The sequence below is a fragment of the Arachis ipaensis genome, chromosome B6 (genome assembly GCF_059453495.1).
Source record: "Arachis ipaensis isolate K30076 ecotype BB chromosome B6, ASM5945349v1, whole genome shotgun sequence".
In the NCBI taxonomy this organism is placed as follows: domain Eukaryota; kingdom Viridiplantae; phylum Streptophyta; class Magnoliopsida; order Fabales; family Fabaceae; genus Arachis; species Arachis ipaensis.
Genome location: NC_142441.1, coordinates 57,077,182 through 57,100,015, shown reverse-complemented (window position 1 = coordinate 57,100,015; position 22,834 = coordinate 57,077,182). Strand labels below are relative to the sequence as shown.

Genomic DNA, 22,834 nt, shown 5'->3' with positions numbered 1-22,834 from the left:
ACGGGCTTCAAACTCGTGAGTGCTGGGCGTAGTGACAGACGCAAAAGGATTACTGAATCCTATTCCAGTATGATCGAGAACCAACAGATGATTAGCCGTGCGGTGACAGCGCATTTTGGACCATTTTCACTGAGAGGACGGGATGTAGCGATTGACAACGGTGATGCCCTACATAAAGCTTGCCATAAAAAGGAGTATGAAGGATTGGATGAAAGCAGTAGGAAAGCAGAGATTCAGAAGGAACTAAGCATCTCCATACGCTTATCTGAAATTCTCACCAATGAATTACATAAGTATCTCTATCTTTATTTTATGTTTTATGTATCTTTTAATTATTAAAACTCTATAACCACTTGAATCCGCCTGACTGAGATTTACAAGGTGACCATAGCTTGCTTCAAGACGACAATCTTCGTGGGATCGACCCTTACTCACGTAAGGTTTATTACTTGGACGACCCAGTGCACTTTCTGGTTAGTTGTGTGAAGTTGTGACAACAAACTAAAATTATGAACGTGCGTATTAAATTTTTGACACCTTTACCAAGGAATGAACGATCACGATTTTGCATACCAAGTTTTTGGCGCTGTTGCCGGGGATTGTTTGAGTTTGGACAATTGACGGTTCACCTTGTTGCTCAGATTAGGTAATTTTATTTTATTTTTAAGCTTTTTACTTTCATTTATTTTTGAAAAAAAAATATATAAATATTTTGAAAAAAAAATAAATTATTCTATGTTCTTCAGAATTTTTAAGAAGGAATTCTAGAATTTCATGAGATAACATGTTGAAGCCTGGCTGGCTGTAAAGCCATGTCTAAATTCTTTTGGACTGAGGCTTCCTCTTCACATGCTTGAACTATGTATGCTGAAGCTTGGCTAGCCATTGGCCATGTCTAGTGTTTTGGATCGGAGCTTTCAATGAAAGCTTGGCTGGCTTGTAAGCCATGTCTAATTCCTGGACCGGAGTTTTAGACTTACATTGCATGATTCTTGGAATTCTCATTAAAAATTTTGAAATCCTTATTTTTCTTCTTCCAATTAATTTTTGAAAAATTACAAAAAATTTTTAATAAAATTATAAAAACCAAAAAAAAAATTGATGTTTCTTATTTGAGTCTTGTGTCAATTTTTAAGTTTGGTGTCAATTGCATCTTTTTAATTTTTCATTAAAATTTTCGAAAACTCATGCATGAAACTGTTCTTCATGATCTTCAAGTTGTTCTTGATGATCTTCCTTGTTTGATCTTTGCATCTTTATGTTTTGTGTCTTTTTTTGTTTTTCATATGCATTTTCAATTTGTTAGTGTATGAAGTTTGAAAATTTCTATGTTTGGTGTCTTGCATATTTTTCTTTTCTTGAAAATTTTTCAAAATAAGTTCTTGATGTTCATCATGATCTTCAAAGTGTTCTTGGTGTTCATCTTGACATTCATAGTGTTCTTACATACATTCATTGTTTTGATCTTGAATTCTCATGTTTTGAGTCTTTTCATTATTTTTCTCCTTCATCATTAAAAATTCAAAAATAAAAAAAATTATCTTTCCCTTTTTCTTCTCATAAAATTCGAATATTTGAGTTGACTTTTTCAAAAAAATTTTAAAATCTAGTTTATTCTTTTGAATCAAATCAAATTTTCAATTTAAAAAAAAATTCTATCTTTTTCAAAAATCAAATCTTTTTCATTTTTTTCTTTCATAATTTCGAAAATTTCAAAATTTATTTTCAAAATCTTTTTCTTATTTCTATTTCATATTTTCGAAATTAATGCTAACAATTAATGCGATTGATTCAAAAATTTTAAGTTTGTTACTTTCCTAGTAAGAAAGGTTCAATCTTTAAATTTTAAAATCATATCTTTTTGTTTCTTGTTAGTCAAGTAATCAACTTTAATTTTTCAAAATCAAATCTTTTTAAATTTCTTTTTCATATCTTTTTCAAAATAAATTTCAATCACATCTTTTTCAAAATCAATTTCAAAACCTTTTCTAACTTCCTATCCTTATAAAATTAATTTTCAAATCTTTTTCAACTAACTACTTAACTTTTTGTTTAATTTTAAAAGTTTTCTATTTCAATCATATCTTTTTCAAAACCACCTAACTACTTTTCTCTCTCCAATTTTTGAAAATCACTAACAACTTTTTCAAAAATCTTTTTTTATTTAATTAATTCATTTAGTTTCAAATTTTATTTTAATTCTCTTTTTAATTTTCGAACTCTAATTAATAATTAAAATAAAAACAAAAACAATTTTTTTTCTTTTCTATTTTATTTTTAATTATTTTTGAATTTTTCTCTTCTCCTTCTTCTATTCTTCTCTTCTTCTACTCACATAAAGGAATCTCTGTACTGTGACATAGAGGATTCCTTTTCTTTTCTGTTTTCTTCTTTTTCATATGAGTAGGAACAGGGATAAAGACATTCTTATTGAAGCTGATCCTGAACCTGAAGGGACTCTTAAGAGGACACTAAGAGAAGCTAAAGCACTACCCTCTGGAGAGGACCTAACAGAAATTTTCGAAAAAGAAAGAGACGTGGCCGAACCCAACAACAATGGTGGAGATGCAAGGAAAATGCTTGGTGACTTTATTGCACCCTCTTCTGACTTCTGTGGAAGGAGCATCTCAATGCCTGCAATTGGAGCAAACAACTTTGAGCTTAAGCCTTGATGAGCGGATAATTTATACGCTTTTTGGCATTGTTTTTAGTATGTTTTTAGTATATTTTAATTAGTTTTTATTATATTTTTATTCATTTTTATTTAAAAATCATACTTCTGGACTTTACTATGAGTTTGTGTGTTTTTCTGTGATTTCAGGTATTTTCTGGCTGAAATTGAGGGACCTGAGCAAAAATCTGATTCAGAGGCTGAAAAAGGACTGCAAATGCAGTTGGATTCTGACCTCCCTGCACTCAAAGTGGATTTTCGGGAGCTACAGATACCCAATTGGCGCGCTCTCAATTGCGTTGGAAAGTAGACATCCTGGGGTTTCGAGAAATATATAATAGTCCATACTTTGCCCGAGATTTGACGGCCCAAACAGGCGTTCCAAGTCAGCTCAAGAATTCTGGCGTTTAACTCCAAAACTGGCACAAAAGCTGGAGTTAATATGATTTCTCAGAGTCTGTCTGGAATACAAGCAGCAACAGGCAGTACTAAGGAAGCTTCCTCTGAAGAAGAAGCTTATGATCCTGAGAATCCAGCAATGGAAGAGGTGAATTACATGGGAGAACCCTATGGAAACACCTATAATCCTTCATGGAGAAATCATCCAAATCTCTCATGGAAGGATCAACAGAGACCTCAACAAGGTTTCAACAACAATAATGGTGGAAGAAACAGGTTTAGCAATAGCAAGCCTTTTCCATCATCTTCTCAGCAACAGAAAGAGAATTCTAAGCAGAGCCCCTCTGACTTAGCAACCATTATCTCTGATCTAATTAAAACCACTCAAAGTTTCATGACTGAAACAAGGTCCTCCATTAGAAATTTGGAGGCACAATTGGGTTAGTTGAGTAAGAAAATTACTGAACTTCCTCCTAGCATTCTCCCTAGCAATACAGAAGGGAATCCAAAACGAGAGTGCAAGGCCATAACCATATCTCACATGGCCGAACCTGGAGAGGAGGAAGAGGCAGTGATCTCCACTGAGGAAGACCTCAATGGACGTCCACTGACCTCCATGGAATTTCCTAATGAGGAACCATGGGAATCTGAGGCTCAGACTGAGAAAATAGAGATTCCATTAAATTTACTTCTACCATTCATGAGCTCTGATGAATATTCCTCCTCTGAAGAGGATGAAGATGCTACTAAAGAGCAAGTTGCTAAGAACCTTGGAGCAATCATGAAGCTAAATGCCAAGCTATTTGGTAATGAGACTTAGGAGGATGAACCTCCATTGCTCATCAAAGAAATGGATGACTTGACTAGGCAGAGATTACCTCAAAAGAGACAGGACCCTGGAAAGTTCTCAATCCCTTGTACCATAGGCACCATGACCTTTGAGAAGGCTCTGTGTGACCTAAGGTCAAGCATAAACCTTATGCCTCTCTCTGTAATGGAGAAGCTAGGGATCATTGAGGTACAAGCTGCAAGAATCTCACTAGAGATGGCAGACAATTCAAAGAAACAGGCTTATGGACTTGTAGAGGATGTCTAGGTCAAGGTTGAAGACCATTACATCCCTGCTGATTTTATAATCCTAGAAACTGGGAAGTGTATGGATGAATCCATCATCCTTGGCAGACCCTTCCTAGCCACAGCAAAAGCTATGATTGATGTTGACAGAGGAGAGTTGATCATTCAAGTGAATGAAGACTCCCTTGTGTTTAAAGCTCAAAGATATCCCTCTGTCACCATGGAGAGGAAGCATGAGGAGCTTCTCTCAATACAGAGTCAAACAGAGCCCCCACAGTCAAACTCTAAGTTTGGTGTTGGGAGGCCACAACCAAACTTTAAGTTTGGTGTTGAACCCCCACATTTAAACTCTAAGTTTGGTGTTGGGAGGTTCCAACATTGCTCTGAACATCTGTGAGGCTCTATGAGAGCCACTGTCAAGCTATTGACATTAAAGAAGTGCTTGTTGAGAGGCAACCCAATTTTTACTTATCTATCTTAAATTTCTATTTTCTATTGTTATTTTATGTTTTCTGTACGTTGATGATCATGTGAAGTCACAAAAATAATTGAAAAAGCAAAAATAAAGTGAAAAACAGAATAAAAAACAGAACACCCTGGAGGAGATAGTTACTGGCGTTTAAACGCCAGTAAAGGTAGCAGAATGGGCGTTTAACGCCAGAAAAGGGCAAGAAGCTGGCGTTAAATGCCAGAAATGGGCAGCAGGCTGGCGTTTAACGCCAGGATTGGCAGAAAGGGGCGTTTTGCATGCCATTTGGTGCAGGGATGAGATATCCTTGACACCTCAGGATCTGTGGACCCTACAGGATCCCCACCTACCCCACCACTCTCTCTCTTCTTCACCCAATCACCAATCACCTCAATACCTCTTCCCCAAAAACCCCTCACCTATCAAATCCCACCATTCTCTTCACTACTCGCATCCATCCTTCATAAAACCCCACCTACCTCACCATTCAAATTCAAACCACTTTCCCTCTCAAACCCACCCTCTATAGCCGAACCATACACACCCCTCTCTCCCCTATACAAACCCATCTTCACTCCTTCATTTTCACACAACCTAAACACCACTTCTCCCCCTTGGCCGACACACAAAGCCCACTCCATCTCCTCTATTTCTTCTTCTTTTACTCTCTTCTTTCTTCTTTTGCTCGAGGACGAGAAACCTTCTAAGTTTGGTATGGTAAAAGCTAAAGCTTTTTATTTTTCCATAACCATTTATGGCACCAAAGGCCGGAGAAACCTCTAGAAAGAGGAAAGGGAAGGCAAAAGCTTCCACCTCCAAGTCATGGGAGATGGAGAGATTCCTCTCAAGGGTGCATCAAGACCACTTCTATGAAGTTGTGGCCAAGAAGAAGGTGATCCCCGAGGTTCCTTTTAAGCTCAAAAAGGGCAAATATCCGGAGATCCGACATGAGATCCGAAGAAGAGGTTTGGAAGTTCTCACCAACCCCATTCAACAAGTCGGAATCTTAATGGTTCAAGAGTTCTATGCCAATGCATGGATCACCAAGAACCATGATCAAAGTGTGAACCCGGACCCTAAGAATTGGCTTACAATGGTCCGAGGGAAATACTTGGATTTTAGTCTAGAAAATGTAAGGTTGGCATTCAACTTGCCCATGATGCAAGGAGATGTACACCCCTACACTAGAAGGGTCAACTTTGATCAAAGGTTGGACCAAGTCCTCATGGACATATGTGAAGAGGGCGCTCAATGGAAGAGAGATTCAAGAGGGAAGCCGGTTCAACTAAGAAGGCATGACCTCAAGCCCGTGGCTAGGGGATGGTTGGAGTTCATCCAACGCTCAATCATTCCCACTAGCAACCGGTCCGAAGCTACTATAGACCGGGCTATCATGATACATAGCATCATGATTGGAGAGGAAGTGGAAGTTCATGAGGTTATATCGCAAGAACTCTACAAGGTGGCGGACAAGTCCTCTTCTTTGGCAAGGTTAACCTTTCCTCATCTCATTTGTCACCTTTGTAATTCGGTTGGAATTAACCTAGAGGGAGACATTCTCATTAATGAGGACAAACCCATCACTAAGAAAAGGATGGAGAAAACAAGAGAACCTCATCAAGAGCATGAGGAAATTCCTCATCATGAAATCCCTGAGATGCCTCAAGGGATGCATCTTCCTCCACAAAACTATTGGGAGCAAATTAACACCTCCCTAGGAGAATTAAGTTCCAACATGGGACAACTAAGGGTGGAGCACCAAGAGCATTCCATCCTCCTCCATGAAATTAGAGAAGATCAAAGAACCATGAGAGAGGAGCAACAAAGGCAAGGAAGAGACATTGAGGAGCTCAAGCACTCCATAAGATCTTCAAAAGGAAGAACAAGCCGCCATCACTAAGGTGGACCCGTTCTTTAACTTCCTTGTTCTTTATTTTCCTGTTTTTTGAAAATTGTGCTTTATATTTATTTATGTTTGTGTCTTTATTACATGATCATTAGTGTCTAAGTATCTATGCCTTAAAGCTATGAAAATGAATCCATCACCTTTCTTAAATGAAAAATGTTTTTAATTGAAAAAGAAAAAGAAATGCATGAATTTCAAATTTTAAAATAGTGTAATTATTTTGATGTGGTGGCAATGCTATTATTTTCTGAATGAATGCGTGAACAGTGCATATTTTTGAATTTGTTGATTCATGAATGTTAAAATTGTTGGCTCTTGAAAGAATGAAAGGAAAAGGAGAAATGTTATCTGATGATCTGAAAAATCATAAAATTGATTCTTGAAGCAAGAAAAAGCAGTGAAAAGCTTGCAAAAAAAAAGAAGAAGAAAAAAGCAAGCAGAAAAAACCAATACCCCTTTAAACCAAAAGGCAAGGGTGATAAAAAGGATCCAAGGCTTTGAGCATCAGTGGATAGGAGGGCCCACAGGAATAAAATCCTGGCCTAAGTGGCTAAACCAAGCTGTCCCTAACCATGTGCTTGTGGCGTGAAGGTGTCAAGTGAAAACTTGAGACTGAGCGGTTAAAGTTGAGGTCCAAAACAAAAAGAAGAGTGTGCTTAAGAACCCTGGACACCTCTAATTGGGGACTCTAGCAAAGCTGAGTCACAATCTGAAAAGGTTCACCCAATTATGTGTCTGTGGCATTTATGTATCCAGTGGTAATACTGAAAAACAAAGTGCTTAGGGCCACGGCCAAGATTCATAAAGTAGCTGTGTTCAAGAATCAACATACTTAACTAGGAGAGTCAGTAACACTATCTGGATTCTGAGTTCCTATAGATTCCAATCATTCTGAACTTCAAAGGATAAAGTGAGATGCCAAAACTGTTCAGAAGCAAAAAGCTAAAAGCCCCGCTCATCTAATTAATACTGATCTTCATAGATTTTTTTGGAATTCATTGTATATTCTCTTCTTTTTATCCTATTTTATTTTCAGTTGCTTGGGGACAAGCAACAATTTAAGTTTGGTGTTGTGATGAGCGGATAATTTATACGCTTTTTGGCATTGTTTTTAGTATGTTTTTAGTATATTTTAATTAGTTTTTATTATATTTTTATTAGTTTTTATTTAAAAATCATACTTATGGACTTTACTATGAGTTTGTGTGTTTTTCTGTGATTTCACGTATTTTTTGGCTGAAATTGAGGGACCTGAGCAAAAATCTGATTCAGAGGCTGAAAAAGGACTGCAGATGCTGTTGGATTCTGACCTCCCTGCACTCAAAGTGGATTTTCTGGAGCTACAGAAGCCCAATTGGCGCGCTCTGAATTGCGTTGGAAAGTAGACATCCTGGGCTTTCCAGCAATATATAATAGTCCATACTTTGCCCAATAGTTGATGGCCCAAACAGGCGTTCCAAGTCAGCTCAAGAATTCTGGCGTTTAACTCCAAAACTGGCACAAAAGCTGGAGTTAAACGCCCAAACTGGCACAAAAGCTGGTGTTTAACTCCAAGAAAAGTCTCTACACATGAAAACTTGAATGCTCAGCCCAAGCACATACCAAGTGGGACCAGAAGAAGATTTCTGCATTAATTACTGATTTCTGTAACCCTAGGCTACTAGTTCTCTATAAATAGGACCTTTTGCTATTGTATTTGAGACACTAGACATATACTTTTGATCTTTGAGAGTCTTATGCACGTTTGGGGGCTGGCCTCACGGCCATGCCTGACCCTTGTTCTTATGTATTTTCAACACGTGGAGTTTCTACACACCATAGATTAAGGTGTGGAGCTCTGCTGTTCCTCATGAATTAATGCAATTACTACTGTTTTTCTATTCAATTCACGCCTACTTCTTCTCTAAGATATCACTTGTTCTTCAACTTGATGAATGTGATGATCCGTGACACTCAACATCATTCTCACCTATGAACGGGTGCCCGACAACCACCTCTGTTCTACCTTCGATTGAGTGTGTATCTCTTGGGTTTCTAATCTAAGATTGGAACCTTCGTGGTATAGGCTAGAATTATTGGCGGCCATTCCTGAGATCCGAAACGTCTAAACCTTGTCTATGGTATTCTGAGTAAGATCTGGGAAGGGATGACTATGACGAGCTTCAAACTCGCGATTGTGGGGCGTGTGACAGACGCAAAAGGATCAATGGATCCTATTCCGACATGATCGAGAACCGACAGCTGATTAGCCGATGTTGTGACAGAGCATCAGGACCATTTTCACTGAGAGGACGGGATGTAGCCATTGACAACGGTGATGCCCAACATAAATCTTGCCATGGAAAGGAGTATGAATGATTGGAAGAAGGCAATAGGAAAGCAGAGGTTTAGGAGGAACAAAGCATCTTCATACGCTTATCTGAAATCCACCAATGAATTACATAAATATCTCTATCTTTATTTTATGTTTATTTTCATCACCTTAAACTCCATAACCTTTTGAATCTGCCTGACTGAGATTTACAAGATGACCATAGCTTGCTTCAAGCCGACAATCTCCATGGGATCGACCCTTACTCACGTAAGGTTTATTACTTGGACGACCCAGTGCACTTACTGGTTAGTTGTGTGGAATTGTGACAAAGTGTGATTCACGTTTGAGAGCTCCAAGTCCTTTGGCGCCATTGTTGATGATCACAATTTCGTGCACCAAGCCTCAATTAGTTTCTCTAATGCAGCAGAATTGCAAGTATCATGGACTTCCATTAGAAGATCCTCATCAGTTTTCAGCTGAGTTCTTCCAAATCTATGACACTGTCAAGACTCATGGGGTTGACCCTGAGATCTACAGGCTTATGCTTTTCCCTTTTCCTGTAAGAGACAAAGCTAGAACATGGTTGGAATCACAACCTAGGAAAAGCCTGAACTCTTGGGATGAGCTGGTTAGTGCTTTCCTGGCCAAATTCTTTCCTCCTTAAAAGATGAGCAAGCTTAGAGTGGAAATCCAAACCTTCAGACAGAAGGAAGGGAAGTCCCTCTATGAAGCTTGGGAAAGATATAAGCAACTGATCAAAAGGTGTCCTACTGACATGCTTCCAGAATGGAGCATCATATGCATATTCTATGATGGTCTGTCTGAGTTGTCAAAAATGTCATTGGACCACTCTGCAGGAGGATGTCTTCATCTAAAAACCCCTGCAGAATCTTAGGAACTCATTGAAATGGTTGCAAATAACCAATTCATGTACACCTCTGAGAAGAATCCTGTGAACAATGGGACGCCTCAGAAGAAGGGAGTTCTTGAGATTGATACTCTGAATGCCATATTGGCTCAGAACAAAATATTGACTCAGCAAGTCAATATGATTTCTCAGAGTCTGAATGGATTGCAAGCTGCATCCAACAGTACTAAAGAAGCATCTTCTGAAGAAGAAGCTTATGATCCTGAGAACCCTGCAATAACATAGGTGAATTATATGGGAGAACCCTATGGAAACACCTATAATCCTTCATGGAGAAATCATCTAAATCTCTCATGGAAGGATCAATAGAGACCTCAACAAGGTTTCAACAACAATAATGGTGGAAGAAACAGGTTCAGCAATAGCAAACCTTTTCCATCATCCACTCAGCAACAGACAGAGAATTCTGAGCAGAATCCATCTAGCTTAGCAAATATAGTCTCTGATCTATCTAAGGCCACTCTAAGTTTTATGAATGAAACAAGGTCCTCCATTAGAAATTTGGAGGCACAAGTGGGCCAGCGGAGTAAAAGAGTCACCGAAACCCCTCCTAGTACTCTCCCAAGCAATACAGAAGAGAATCCAAAAAGAGAGTGCAAGGCCATTACCTTACTTGGTGTGGCCGAACCCAGAGAGGAGGAGGAGGACGTGAATCCTAGTGAGTAAGACCTCCTGGAATGCTCAGTGACCAATAAGGAGTTTCCCTTTGAGGAACCAAAGGAATCTGAGCCTCATCTAGAGACCATATAGATTCCATTAAACCTCCTTTTGCCCTTCATGAGCTCTGATGAGTATTCATCCTTTGAAGAGGATGAAAATATTACTGAAGAGCAAGTTGCTAAATACCTTGGTGCAATCATGAAGCTGAATGCCAAATTATTTGGTAATGAGACTTGGGAAGATGAACCTCCCTTGCTCACCAATGAATTGAATGCATTGGATAGGCATAAACTACGTCAAAAGAAACAAGATCCTAGTAAATTCCTAATTCCCAGTAACATAGGCACCATGACCTTTGAGAAGGCTCTGTGTGACCTGGGGTCAGGAATAGACTTAATGCCACTCTCTGTAATGGAGAAACTTAGGATCTTTGAGGTGCAAGCTGCCAGAATCTCATTAGAGATGGCAGGTAACTCAAGAAAATGGCTTATGGGCAAGTAGAGGATGTGCTAGTAAAGGTTGAAGGCCTTTACATCCCTGCTGATTTCATAATCCTAGACACTGGGAAGGATAAGGATGAATCCATCATCCTTGGAAGACCCTTCCTAGCCACAGCAAGAGCTGTGATTGATGTGGACAGAGGAGAATTGGTCCTTCAACTGAATGAGGACAACCATGTGTTTAAAACTAAAAGATCTCCTTCTGTAACCATGGAGAGTAAGCATGAAAAGATTCTCTCACTGCAGAGTCAACCAAAGCCCCCACAGCCAAACTAAGTTTGGTGTTGGAAGGTCCCAACAATGCTCTCAACATCCGTGAGGCTCCATGAGAGCTCACTATCAAGCTATTGACTTTAAAGAAGCGCTTGTTGGGAGGCAACCCAATGTTATTTAATTATATCTATTTATTTTCTATTGTAATTTTATTTTTTTTTAGGTTGATAATCATGTAGAGTCACAAAAACTACTGAAAAATCAAAAATAGAATGAAAAACAGCATTAGAAACAGCTCACCCTGGAGAAAGAGCTTACTGGCGTTTAAACGCCAGTAAGAAGCATCAAACTGGCGTTTAACGCCAGAAAGAAGCATCAAGCTGGCGTTAAGCGCCAGAAACAAGCACCAGACTGGTGTTTAACGCTATAACAGAGCATAGAAATGGCGTTAAACACCAGAAACAGGCTACATTTGGGCGCTTAACGCCAAAAAACAGGCAGCAGTCTGGCGTTAAACACCAGTATTGCATACAAAGGGCGTTTTGCACGCCTAATTGGAGCAGGGATGTTAAGTCCTTGACCCCACTGGATCTGTGGACCCCACAGAATCCCCACCTTTTCTTCTCTCCTCTTCACACCTTTTCATAACTCTCTTCCATAAATACCCTTCACCAATCACCTCAATCACTCTTCCCCAAAAACCCCACCTACCTCCAAAATTCAAACTCTTTTCCCTCCCAAACCCAACCCTAATGGCCGAACCCTAAACCTTCCCCCACTCCTATATAAACCCCTCATTCCTTCTTCATTTTCCCACAACACAACCCTTTTTCCTTCTCCTTGGCCGAATACACACCTCTCTCCCTCTCCTCCATTTTTCTTCTTCTCCTTCTTTCTTTCTTCTTTTGCTCGGGGATGAGCAAACATTTTAAGTTTGGTGTGGTAAAAGCATTGCTTTTTATTTTTCCATAACCATTAATGACACCTAAGGCCAGAGAAACCTCAAGAAAGAGGAAAGGGAAGGCAATTGCTTTCACCTCTGAGTCATGGGAGATAGAGAGATTCATCTCAAAGGTCCATCAAGACCACTTCTATGAAGTTGTGGCCAAGAAGAAAGTGATCTCTGAGGTTCCTTTCAAGCTCAAAAAGAGCGAATATCCGGAGATCCGACAAGAGATTAGAAGAAGATGATGGGAAGTTCTCTCTAATCCTATTCAACAAGTCGGGATCTTAATAGTTCAAGAGTTCTATGCAAACGCATGGATCACTAGGAACCATGATCAAAGTGTGAACCCGAATCCAAAGAATTGGCTTACAATGGTTCGGGGGAATTACTTAGATTTCAGTCCGGAAAATGTAAGGTTGGCATTTAACTTGCCAATGATGCAAGAAAACGCACGCCCCTACACTAGAAGGGTCAACTTTGATCAAAGGTTGGACCAAGTCCTCATGGACATATGTATGGAAGGAGCTCAATGGAAAGTTGACTCAAGAGGCAAGCCGGTTCAATTGAGAAGACTGGACCTTAAGCCTGTAGCTAGAGGATGGTTGGAGTTTATTCAACGCTCAATCATTCCTACTAGCAACCGGTAAGAAGTTACTATAGACCGGGCCATCATAATCCATAGTATCATGATTGGGGAGGAAGTGAAAGTTCATGAGATTATACCTCAAGAACTCTATAAGGTGGCTGACAAGTCTTCCACTTTGGCAAGGTTAGCCTTTCCTCACCTCATTTGTCACCTCTGCAATTCGGCTGGAATTGACATAGAGGGAGACATCCTCATTGAAGAGGACAAGCCCATCACTAAGAAAAGGATGGAGCAAACAAGAGATCATGGGCCTCAACAAGGGCATGAGAAAATTCCTCACCATGAAATCCCTGAGATGCCTCAAGGGATACACTTCCCTCCATAGAACTATTGGGAGCAAATCAACACCTCCCTAGGAGAATTAAGTTCCAACATGGGACAACTAAGGATGGAACACCAAGAGCACTCTATCATTCTCCATGAGATTAGAGAAGATCAAAGAGCTATGAGAGAGGAGCAACAAAGACAAGGAAAAGACATAGAGGAGCTCAAGAGCTCCATTGGTTCTTCAAAAAGAGGAATACGCCACCCTCACTAAGGTGGACCCGTTCCTTAATCTCCTTGTTCTTATTTCTCTATTTTTTTGTTTACTATGCTTTATGTTTATGTTTGTGTCTTATTACATGATCATTAGTATTTAAGTGTCTATGCCTTAAAGTTATGAAGGTCCTATGAATCCATCACTTCTCTTAAATGAAAAATGTTTTAATTACAAAAGAACAAGAAGTACATGAGTTTCGAATTCATCCTTGAAATTAGTTTAATTATTTTGATGTGGTGACAATACTTTCTGTTCTCTAAATGAATGCTTGAACAGTGCATATGTCTTTTGAATTTGTTGTTTATGAATGTTAAATATGTTGGCTCTTGAAAGAATGATGAAAAAGGAGACATATTATCTGATAATCTGAAAAATCATAAAAATGATTCTTGAAGCAAGAAAAAGCAGTGAATATAAAAGCTTGCAAAAAAAAAAAAAAAAGAAAAATGGCGAAAAAAAGAGAAAGAAAAAAAGAAAAAGCAAGCAGAAAAAGCCAAGAGCTCTTTAAGCCAAAAGGCAAGAGCAAAAAGCCAATAGCCCTTAAAACCAAAAGGCAAGGGTAAAAAGGATCCAAGGCTTTGAGCATCAGTGAATAGGAAGGCCTAAAGGAATAACATCCTGGCCTATGCGGCTAAACCAAGCTGTCCCTAACTATGTGCTTGTGCCGTGAAGGTGTCAAGTGAAAACTTGAGACTGAGCGGTTAAAGTCAAGGTCCAAAGCAAAAATAAGAGTGTGCTTAAGAACCCTGGACACCCCTAATTGGGGACTTTAGCAAAGCTGAGTCACAATCTAAAAAGGTTCACCCAATTATGTGTCTGTGGCATTTATGTATCCAGTGGTAATACTGGAAAACAAAGTGCATAAGGCCACGGCCAAGACTCATAAATTATTTGTGTTCAAGAATCAACATACTGAACTAGGAGAATCAATAACACTATCTAAAATCTGAGTTCCTATAGATGCCAATCATTCTGAACTTCAATGGATAAAGTGAGATGCCAAAACTATTTAGAGGCAAAAAGCTACTAGTCCCGCTCATCTAATTGGAGTTAAGTTTCATTGATATTTTAGAATCTATAGTATATTCTCTTCTTTTTATCCTATTTGATTTTTAGTTGCTGGGGACAAGCAACAATTTAAGTTTGGTGTTGTGATGAGTGGATAATTTATACGCTTTTTGGCATTGTTTTTACATAGTTTTCAGTATGATTTAGTTATTTTTTAATATATTTTATTATTTTTTAAATAAAAATAATATTTCTGGACTTTACTATGAGTTTGTGTGTTTTTCTGTGATTTCAGATACTTTTTGGCTGAAATTGAGGGACTTGAGCAAAAATCAGATTCAGAGGCTGAAGAAGGACTGCAGATGCTGTTGGATTCTGACCTCTCTGCACTCAAAGTGGATTTTCTGGAGCTATAAGAGTCCCAATGGTGCACTCTCGATTGCGTTGGAAATTAGACATCTAGGGCTTTCCAGCCATATATAATAGTCTATAATTTGCCCGAGTTTAGACGATGCAAACTGGCGTTCAACGCCAGCCTTCTGCCCTATTCTGGAGTTAAACGCCAGAAATAGGTTGCAAAGCAGAGTTAAACGCCAGAAATAGGTTACAAACTGGCGTTTAACTCCAACAAAGACCTCTACACGTGAAAGCTTCAATGCTCAGTCCAAGCACACATCAAGTGGGCCCGGGAGTGGATTTCTGCATCATTAACTCATTTTTGTAACCCTAGCAACTAGTTTAGTATAAATAGAACTTTTTACTATTGTTTTTACATCATCACAAGTCGATCTTTGATTAGTCTTATGCTATCTTAGACCTTTATGGAGGCTGGCAATGCGGCCATGCCTGGACCTTCATCACTTATGTATTTTCAATGGTAGAGTTTCTACACACCATAGATTAAGGTGTAGAGCTCTGCTGTTCCTCATGAATTAATGCAAAGTACTATTGTTTTTCTATTCAACTCAAGCCAATTTCTTCTCTAAGATATTCATTCACACACAAGAACATGATGAATGTGATGATTATGTGACGCTCATCATCATTCTCACTAATGAATGCGTGCCTGACAAACACTTCCGTTCTACATGAAAGCAAGCTTGAATGCATATCTCTTAGCCTCCTAATCGTGAGATCAGAGTCTTTGTGGTATAGGCGAGAATTATTGGCGGCCATTCTTGAGATCCAGAAAGTCTAAACCTTGTCTGTGGTATTCCGAGTAGGATCTGGGAAGGGATGGTTGTGACGAGGTTCAAACTCGCGAGTGCTGGGCGTAGTGACAGATGATTAGCCGTGCGGTGACAGCACATTTTGGACCATTTTCACTGAGAGGACGGGATGTAGCCATTGACAATGGTGATGCCCTACATAAAGCTTGCCATAGAAAGGAGTATGAAGGATTGGATGAAAGCAGTAGGAAAGCAGAGATTCAGAAGGAACTAAGCATCTCGATACGCTTATCTGAAATTCTCACCAATGAATTACATAAGTATCTCTATCTTTATTTTATGTTTTATTTATCTTTTAATTATTAAAACTCTATAACAATTTGAATCCGCCTGACTGAGATTTATAAGGTGACCATAGCTTGCTTCAAGCCTACAATCTCCATGGATCGACCCTTACTCACGTAAGGTTTATTACTTGGACGACCCAGTGCACTTGCTGGTTAGTTGTGCGAAGTTGTGACAAAGAACTAAAATTATGAACGTGCGTATTAAGTTTTTGACACCGTTACCAAGGAATGAATGATCACGATTTTGCATACCAGGCATCATTGAAGGCATGGCACGCCAAAGAGTGGGCGCGGCACGCCAGTTTCATAATATATGGGTGATGACTAGAATTTACACCCCATTCAAAAATTGGTGAATTAGTTCTTTTGGGAAGCTCACAAAAATTATCGTCAAGTAATAACCCACAGTGGAGTGGGATCGTATCCACAGAGATTGGCAAATTCGAGTAGTTTTAATCAATTGATGAATTAGTCAAGCGGATCAATAGGATTGTGAAGTGCAAAATTATAAATGACATAAATGTAAATGACTAGAATATATAGAAAAGCAATAAAGTGCATAAATATAAATGGCAGAATATAAAGTGCAGAATCATAAATGACTTGAATGTAATTGGGAAAGGGGAATTGCTGAATGTAAAGTTAAGCTATAGAGAAATGGATAGATAAGAATGGGAAAATTCATTGAGATTGGGAGATGTTGTCTCTTTGGATCAAATATAGCTTATATCCTCTTTAATCATGCAACTCATTGACCTCTTGGCAATCATGATTGATTGAGCCCCAATCCCTTGGTAACTCAATCTCTCAGATCTTGATCAATAGCCAATTCCTTGGTCTAATTGCTCATGAAGAGAGATATGCTTGGTCCCTGATTATACCACACACCATTATAGGTCCAAGAAGAGGGAGGATTATATGTCACATATCCAAACACCAAAACCTAGATTCTACTCAAGTGTGAGAAGGGATTTCAAGCATGGTTTCATGTTTCCTTTCCCAAGGTTCCCATGAAACCCAATTGCATTCAAACTCTTTTCCAAGATGATTAAATGCTAAGCATTAAGAACGAAATTCCTTCTAGCAAATCAAATAGAAGATGAAGAGAAGAAGAATTTCACTATTATCAATCCACCAAGTACAACAAAGCTCCCTCTCTCAATGAGAGGGAAGTTAGCTACTTATAGCTCAAAAAGTACTCAAAAGTGAAGTGTAAAAGTGGATCTAAAACTGACTGCTTAACCCTCTCTTCAGTACTCCTTAGGGGTATTTATACTAATCCTAGTAAAATAAAAGAATTACAAAAGTGAAAAAGGAAAATTACAATTTGGAGGGAAAAGAAAACACTCAATAAGCGTGACTTCCCAGCTGGCGTGTGGCTAGCGTGTGGCTGGCGCTTTACTGGCGTGTCACGTGCCCTTCATTTCTAGCTTGGCGTGCCACGCCCAATCCTTCAAGTGGCACGCTCATCTCTCTATCAACCTTGGCTAAGCTTCTCTGGAAAGTTGCACTAACGTGGCACGCTCAGGGTCTGGCGTGTCACACCCCTTTTGTGAGTGAGTCGTTCCTCTGTTTGGCGTGCCATGCCACGAACTCAAGTGGCACGCCCCAATGCATCTCTACTCTCTAAATGACACTAGCGTGCCACGCGTGGCTGCTCAAGTGGCACGCCTAAGTGAAGAATGGTCAGTGGCGTGCCACACCTTCGATACCAAGTGGTACGCCCCATGTAATTGGCCTCCTTCATCCTCTCTAGAAACTTATACCAGTGGGCCACGCCTAAAGGCTGGCGTGCCACGCCCATGATCTTGTCTTGGTTCCAGTAGTTGGCTTGCCACGCCTCAGCCTTCAAGTGGCATGCCATAGTGACATGCTTGGGTTGGCGTGCCACGCCTTCGACCCCAAGTGGCAAGCCTAAGTGAGGGTGAGAGGTCGGCATACCATGCCTTCGACTTCAAGTGGCACGCCCAGTCTTCAATTGCCTTCAGCCCCTTCTCTGGATTATTGTACCAGCGTGCCACGCCATGCTGTTCAAGTGGCACGCTCATGGATTTGTGAACTCTTCAAGCTTGGCGTGCCACACCTGGGTTCTCAAGTGGCACGCCCAAGTGACTTCTTGGAGCTGGCGTGCCACGCCTTCGATACCAAGTAGCACGCCATAGTGAAGGTTCTTCTTGGAATGGTGTGTTGGCATGCCACGTCCCTTTGCTTAAGTGGCACGCCCATGGTAGTTGATGGGTCAGGCGTGCCACGCCCAACCTGGCGTGCCACGTCCCTTTTGTGTCCTCCATTGTAGCTCTCTGGAATCTTGTATTAGCGTGCCACGCCCAGTCTCTGGCGTGCCACGCCCACATGCATGCTTCGATCTCCCCTCTAGAATTTAGTACTGGCATGCCACGCCTAGCTTCTGGCATGCCACGCCAGTGCATTTTTGTGGCGTTTGCTCCTAATTGGCATGCCAGTTTCACACGCCCAGCTTCTTGTTTGTCTTCTACCCATTTTTGATGCCTTTTTCACCTGAAAATCAGCATAACTCATCTCAAAGTAGTGTACCATAATATTCATCAAATAATGCATGAATTGTACTGATCAAATGAGATTTATGCTCTTTTATGGTTTTCTTTATGCAAGAAAGAAAAGTAGATGATGCAAGTCATCACAACACCAAACTTAAGCTTTGCTTGTCCCAAGCAAATCAATGTGAGTAAGCCTTTATAACTTGAGGCCTTGGCTTTGAATGATTGCAATACAACTAAGAGTAAGACTAAGTGTTCAACACATGTATAAATGTTTTAATGTCATGAAAAGTTCTTGGATCCGTGAGGCTTCTTTCAAGTATAGGCTTTAGGGGTCCTTTCTATTGATTGTCACCTTGAAGTAGTAAGGGTTGTTTTGTTTTCTTGACCATGACTCTAAGTGTTTTGTCTCAAGACAACCCTTTAATTAGGCTTTCAGTTAGCACTCCCAAAACAGTTGGTTTTAGGGTACTAGGTGTTGAGACACCCCTAAGAATTTACTTGCCCAGGTCTCTTCTTGACACATTTTCACCACAAGCATCTACTATGATCTTTAATTCTCTTTGAGCTTTTTAATGTTTCTTTTTCTATCCCAGTAGTTGATGTTCAGAGCCTTGGGCCTTTATGGCTTACTACCTCTTGGTTCTATGGATATTCAAGGAACACCCTTTAACCTTCCCTTGTTATACCTTCTAGGACTAGTTGCTCTCCATGACTCGATTTTTTATTTCATCCAAGGTTCTACACTTAGTTTCTTATTTCTTAGTTTGTTTGATAATCTCTCTTGGCCTTGGTCCCTCTCATTGTTTTTGCATAACTCACAGAAACTCTTATAGAGACAAGCTCTACTTTAATTTATGTTGAAATGAAGACTTGAAATACATGGCATTTTCTTTCTTGTAAAAAAAAAACTCATAAAGACTTCAAACAGGAATTAAAACTAAGCATAAAACATAAACTATCCTAGCATGATTATTTATTCAAAAAGTAAATAAAGCAAAAGCTTAAAGAAGATTTCAGAAATTAGAAAGTGTCAACCATGGGACTCAACAACCTTGAGCAGCTTCATCTTTAGTTCATTGGCCCCTTCCCTTTATCCTTCTTCTTGGAAGGGGAGGAGCCATGATGAGCGGATAATTTATACGCTTTTTGGCATTGTTTTTAGTATGTTTTTAGTAGGACCTAGTTAATTTTAGGGATGTTTTCATTAGTTTTTAAGTTAAATTCACATTTCTTGACTTTACTATGAGTTTGTGTGTTTTTCTGTGATTTCAAGTATTTTCTGGCTGAAATTGAGGGACTTGAGCAAAAATCAGATTCAGAGGTTGAAGAAGGACTGCTGATGCTGTTGGATTCTGACCTCCCTACACGCAAAATGGATTATTTTCTGGAGCTACAGAACTCAAAATGGTACGCTTCCAATTGCGTTGGAAAGTAGACATCTAGGGCTTTCCATCAATATATAATAGTCTATACTTTGGCCGAGTTTAGATGACGCAAAAGGGCGTTGAACGCCAGTTCTACGCTACAGTCTGGAGTTAAACGCCAGAAACACGTCACGAATCAGAGTTGAACGCCAGAAAAATGTTACAAACTGGCGTTCAACTCCAAGAATGACCTCTCCACGTGTAAACTTTAAGCTCAGCCCAAGCACACACCAAGTGGGCCCCGGAAGTGGATTTATGCATCAATTACTTACTTCTGTAAACCCTAGTAACTAGTTTAGTATAAATAGGACCTTTTACTATTGTATTTCGAATCTTTGGATCATCTTATAACTTTAGTTCATCTTTGGATCATATTGATCACGTTTGGGGGCTGGCCATTCGGCCATGCATGAACCTTTCACTTATGTATTTTTCAACGGTAGAGTTTCTACACTCCATAGATTAAGGTATGGAGCTCTGCTGTTCCTCATGAATTAATACAAAGTACTACTGTTTCTTTATTCAATTCAACTTATTCTGCTTCTAAGATATTCATTCTCACTTTAATATGAATGTGATGAACGTGACAATCATCATTATTCCCTTACGAACGCGTGCCTGACAACCACTTCCGTTCCACCTTAGATTGAATGAATATCTCTTGGATCTCTTAATCAGAATCTTCGTGGTATAAGCTAGATTGATGGCGGCATTCATGAGAGTCCGGAAAGTCTAAACCTTGTCTATGGTATTCCGAGTAGGATTCAGGGATTGAATGACTGTGACGAACTTCAAACTCGCGAGTGCTGGGCGTAGTGAAAGACGCAAAAGGAGGGTGAATCCTATTCCAGTATGATCGAGAACCTCAGATGATTAGCCGTGCTGTGACAGAGCATTTGGACCTTTTTCACAAGAGGATGGGATGTAGCCATTGACAACGGTGATGCCCTTACATAAAGTTTGCCATGGAAAGGAGTAGGACTGATTGGATGAAGACAGCAGGAAAGCAGAAGTTCAGAAGAACGAAAGCATCTCTATACGCTTATCTGAAATTTTCACCAATGAATTACATAAGTATTTCTATCTTTATTTTTTATTTATTTATTATTTATTTTTGAAAACTCCATAACTATTTGATATCCGCCTGACTGAGATTTATAAGATGACCATAGCTTGCTTCATATCAACAATCTCCGTGGGATCGACCCTTACTCACGTAAGGTTTTATTACTTGGACGACCCAGTGCACTTGCTGGTTAGTTGTGCGAAGTTGTGAAGTTATGTTTGGACCATGGTATTGTGCATCAGTTATTGGCGCCATGCCAGGGAGAGAACGAATAACAAATTTTACAACCTCAGAGTAACAATTTTGCATACCAAGTTTTTGGTGCCGTTGCCGGGGATTGTTCGAGTTTGGACAACTGACGGTTCATCTTGTTGCCCAGATTAGGTAATTTTCTTCTTATTTTATTTTCAAAAAATTTTCAAAAAAAATTTTCGTCTTTTTCATTTTTCCCAAAATAAATATTTTCAAAAAAAATAAAAATATTTTTTCTTCATAATTTTTTAGAATGAATTCTAGTGTTTCATGAAACATGTTGAAGCCTGGCTGGCTGTAAAGCCAGGTCTAATCCTTTTGGATAGGGGCTTCCAACCATCAGCATAGAGACAAGTTAATTGGAATATTAGCTGTTGCATGCCTGATTTATATCCTAACGGCTTTTGAAAATCCTCTTTCTCTCTCATCTCCTTTGATTTATTTATTCATCTACTAATACTTCATCTCACCCAAATTCGAACCCCCTCTTCCATCTGTGTTCGAATTTTCTCTTCTTCCCTTCTTTACATTACATTCTTTTCTTCTTCTACTCACACAGGGGAACCTCTATACCTGGGTAAAAAGGATCCCTATTATTATTATTTTTCTGTTCCTTCTTTTTCATATGAGCAGAAGTAAGGACAAGAACATTCTTGTTGAAGCAGACCCTGAACCTGAAAGGACTCTGAAGAGGAAACTAAGAGAAGCTAAAATACAACAATTCAGAGATAACCTTACAGAAATTTTCGAACAGGAAGAGGAGATGGCAGCCGAAAATAATAATGCAAGGAGGATGCTTGGTGACTTTACTGCACCTAATTCTGATTTACATGGAAGAAGCATCTCCATCCCTACCATTGGAGTAAACAATTTTGAGCTTAAACCTCAATTAGTTTCTCTGATGCAACAAAACTGCAAGTTTCACGGACTTCCATCTGAAGATCCCTTTCAGTTCTTAACTGAATTCTTGCAAATATGTGATACTATTAAGACTAATGGAGTATATCCTGAAATCTACAGGCTCATGCTTTTCCCTTTTGTTGTAAGAGACAGAGCTAGAATATGGTTGGATTCTCAACCTAAAGATAGCCTGAACTCTTGGGATAAGCTGGTCAAGGCTTTCTTAGCCAAGTTCTTTCCTCCTCAAAAGCTTAGTAAGCTTAGAGTGGATGTTCAAACCTCCAGACAGAAAGAAGGTGAATCCATCTATGAAGCTTGGGAGAGATACAAGGAACTGACCAAAACGTGTCCTTCTGACATGCTTTCAGAATGGACCATCCTGGATATATTCTATCATGGTCTGTCTAAATTAGCTAAGATATCATCGGATACTTCTGCAGGTGGATCCATTCACCTAAAGAAAACACCTGCAGAAGCTCAAGAACTCATTGACATGGTTGCTAATAACCAGTTCATGTACACTTTTGAGAGGAATCCTGTGAGTAATGTGACACCTCAGAAGAAGGGAATTCTTGAAATTGATACTCTGAATGCCATATTGGCTCAGAATAAAATATTGACTCAGCAAGTCAATATGATTTCTCAGAGTCTGAATGGAATGCAAGCTGCATCCAACAGTAATCAAGAGGCATCTTCTGAAGAAGAAGCTTATGATCCTGAGAATCCTGCAATAGCAGAGGTGAATTACATGGGTGAACCATATGCAAACACCTATAATCTCTCATGGAGAAATCACCCAAATCTCTCATGGAAAGATTAACAAAAGCCTCAACAAGGCTTTAATAATGGTGGAAGAAACAGGTTTAACAATAGTAAACCTTT

General features: G+C 39.4%; 1 non-coding gene across 1 annotated transcript; it reads right to left on the bottom strand.

Annotated features, from left to right (window-relative positions):
* Positions 1-22,208: 22,208 nt before the first annotated feature.
* On the bottom strand, positions 22,209-22,316 carry LOC148555698 (small nucleolar RNA R71). The gene has a single exon (XR_015887467.1). It is a non-coding gene; the product is annotated as a small nucleolar RNA R71 (small nucleolar RNA).
* Between the last annotated feature and the right edge of the window lie 518 nt (positions 22,317-22,834).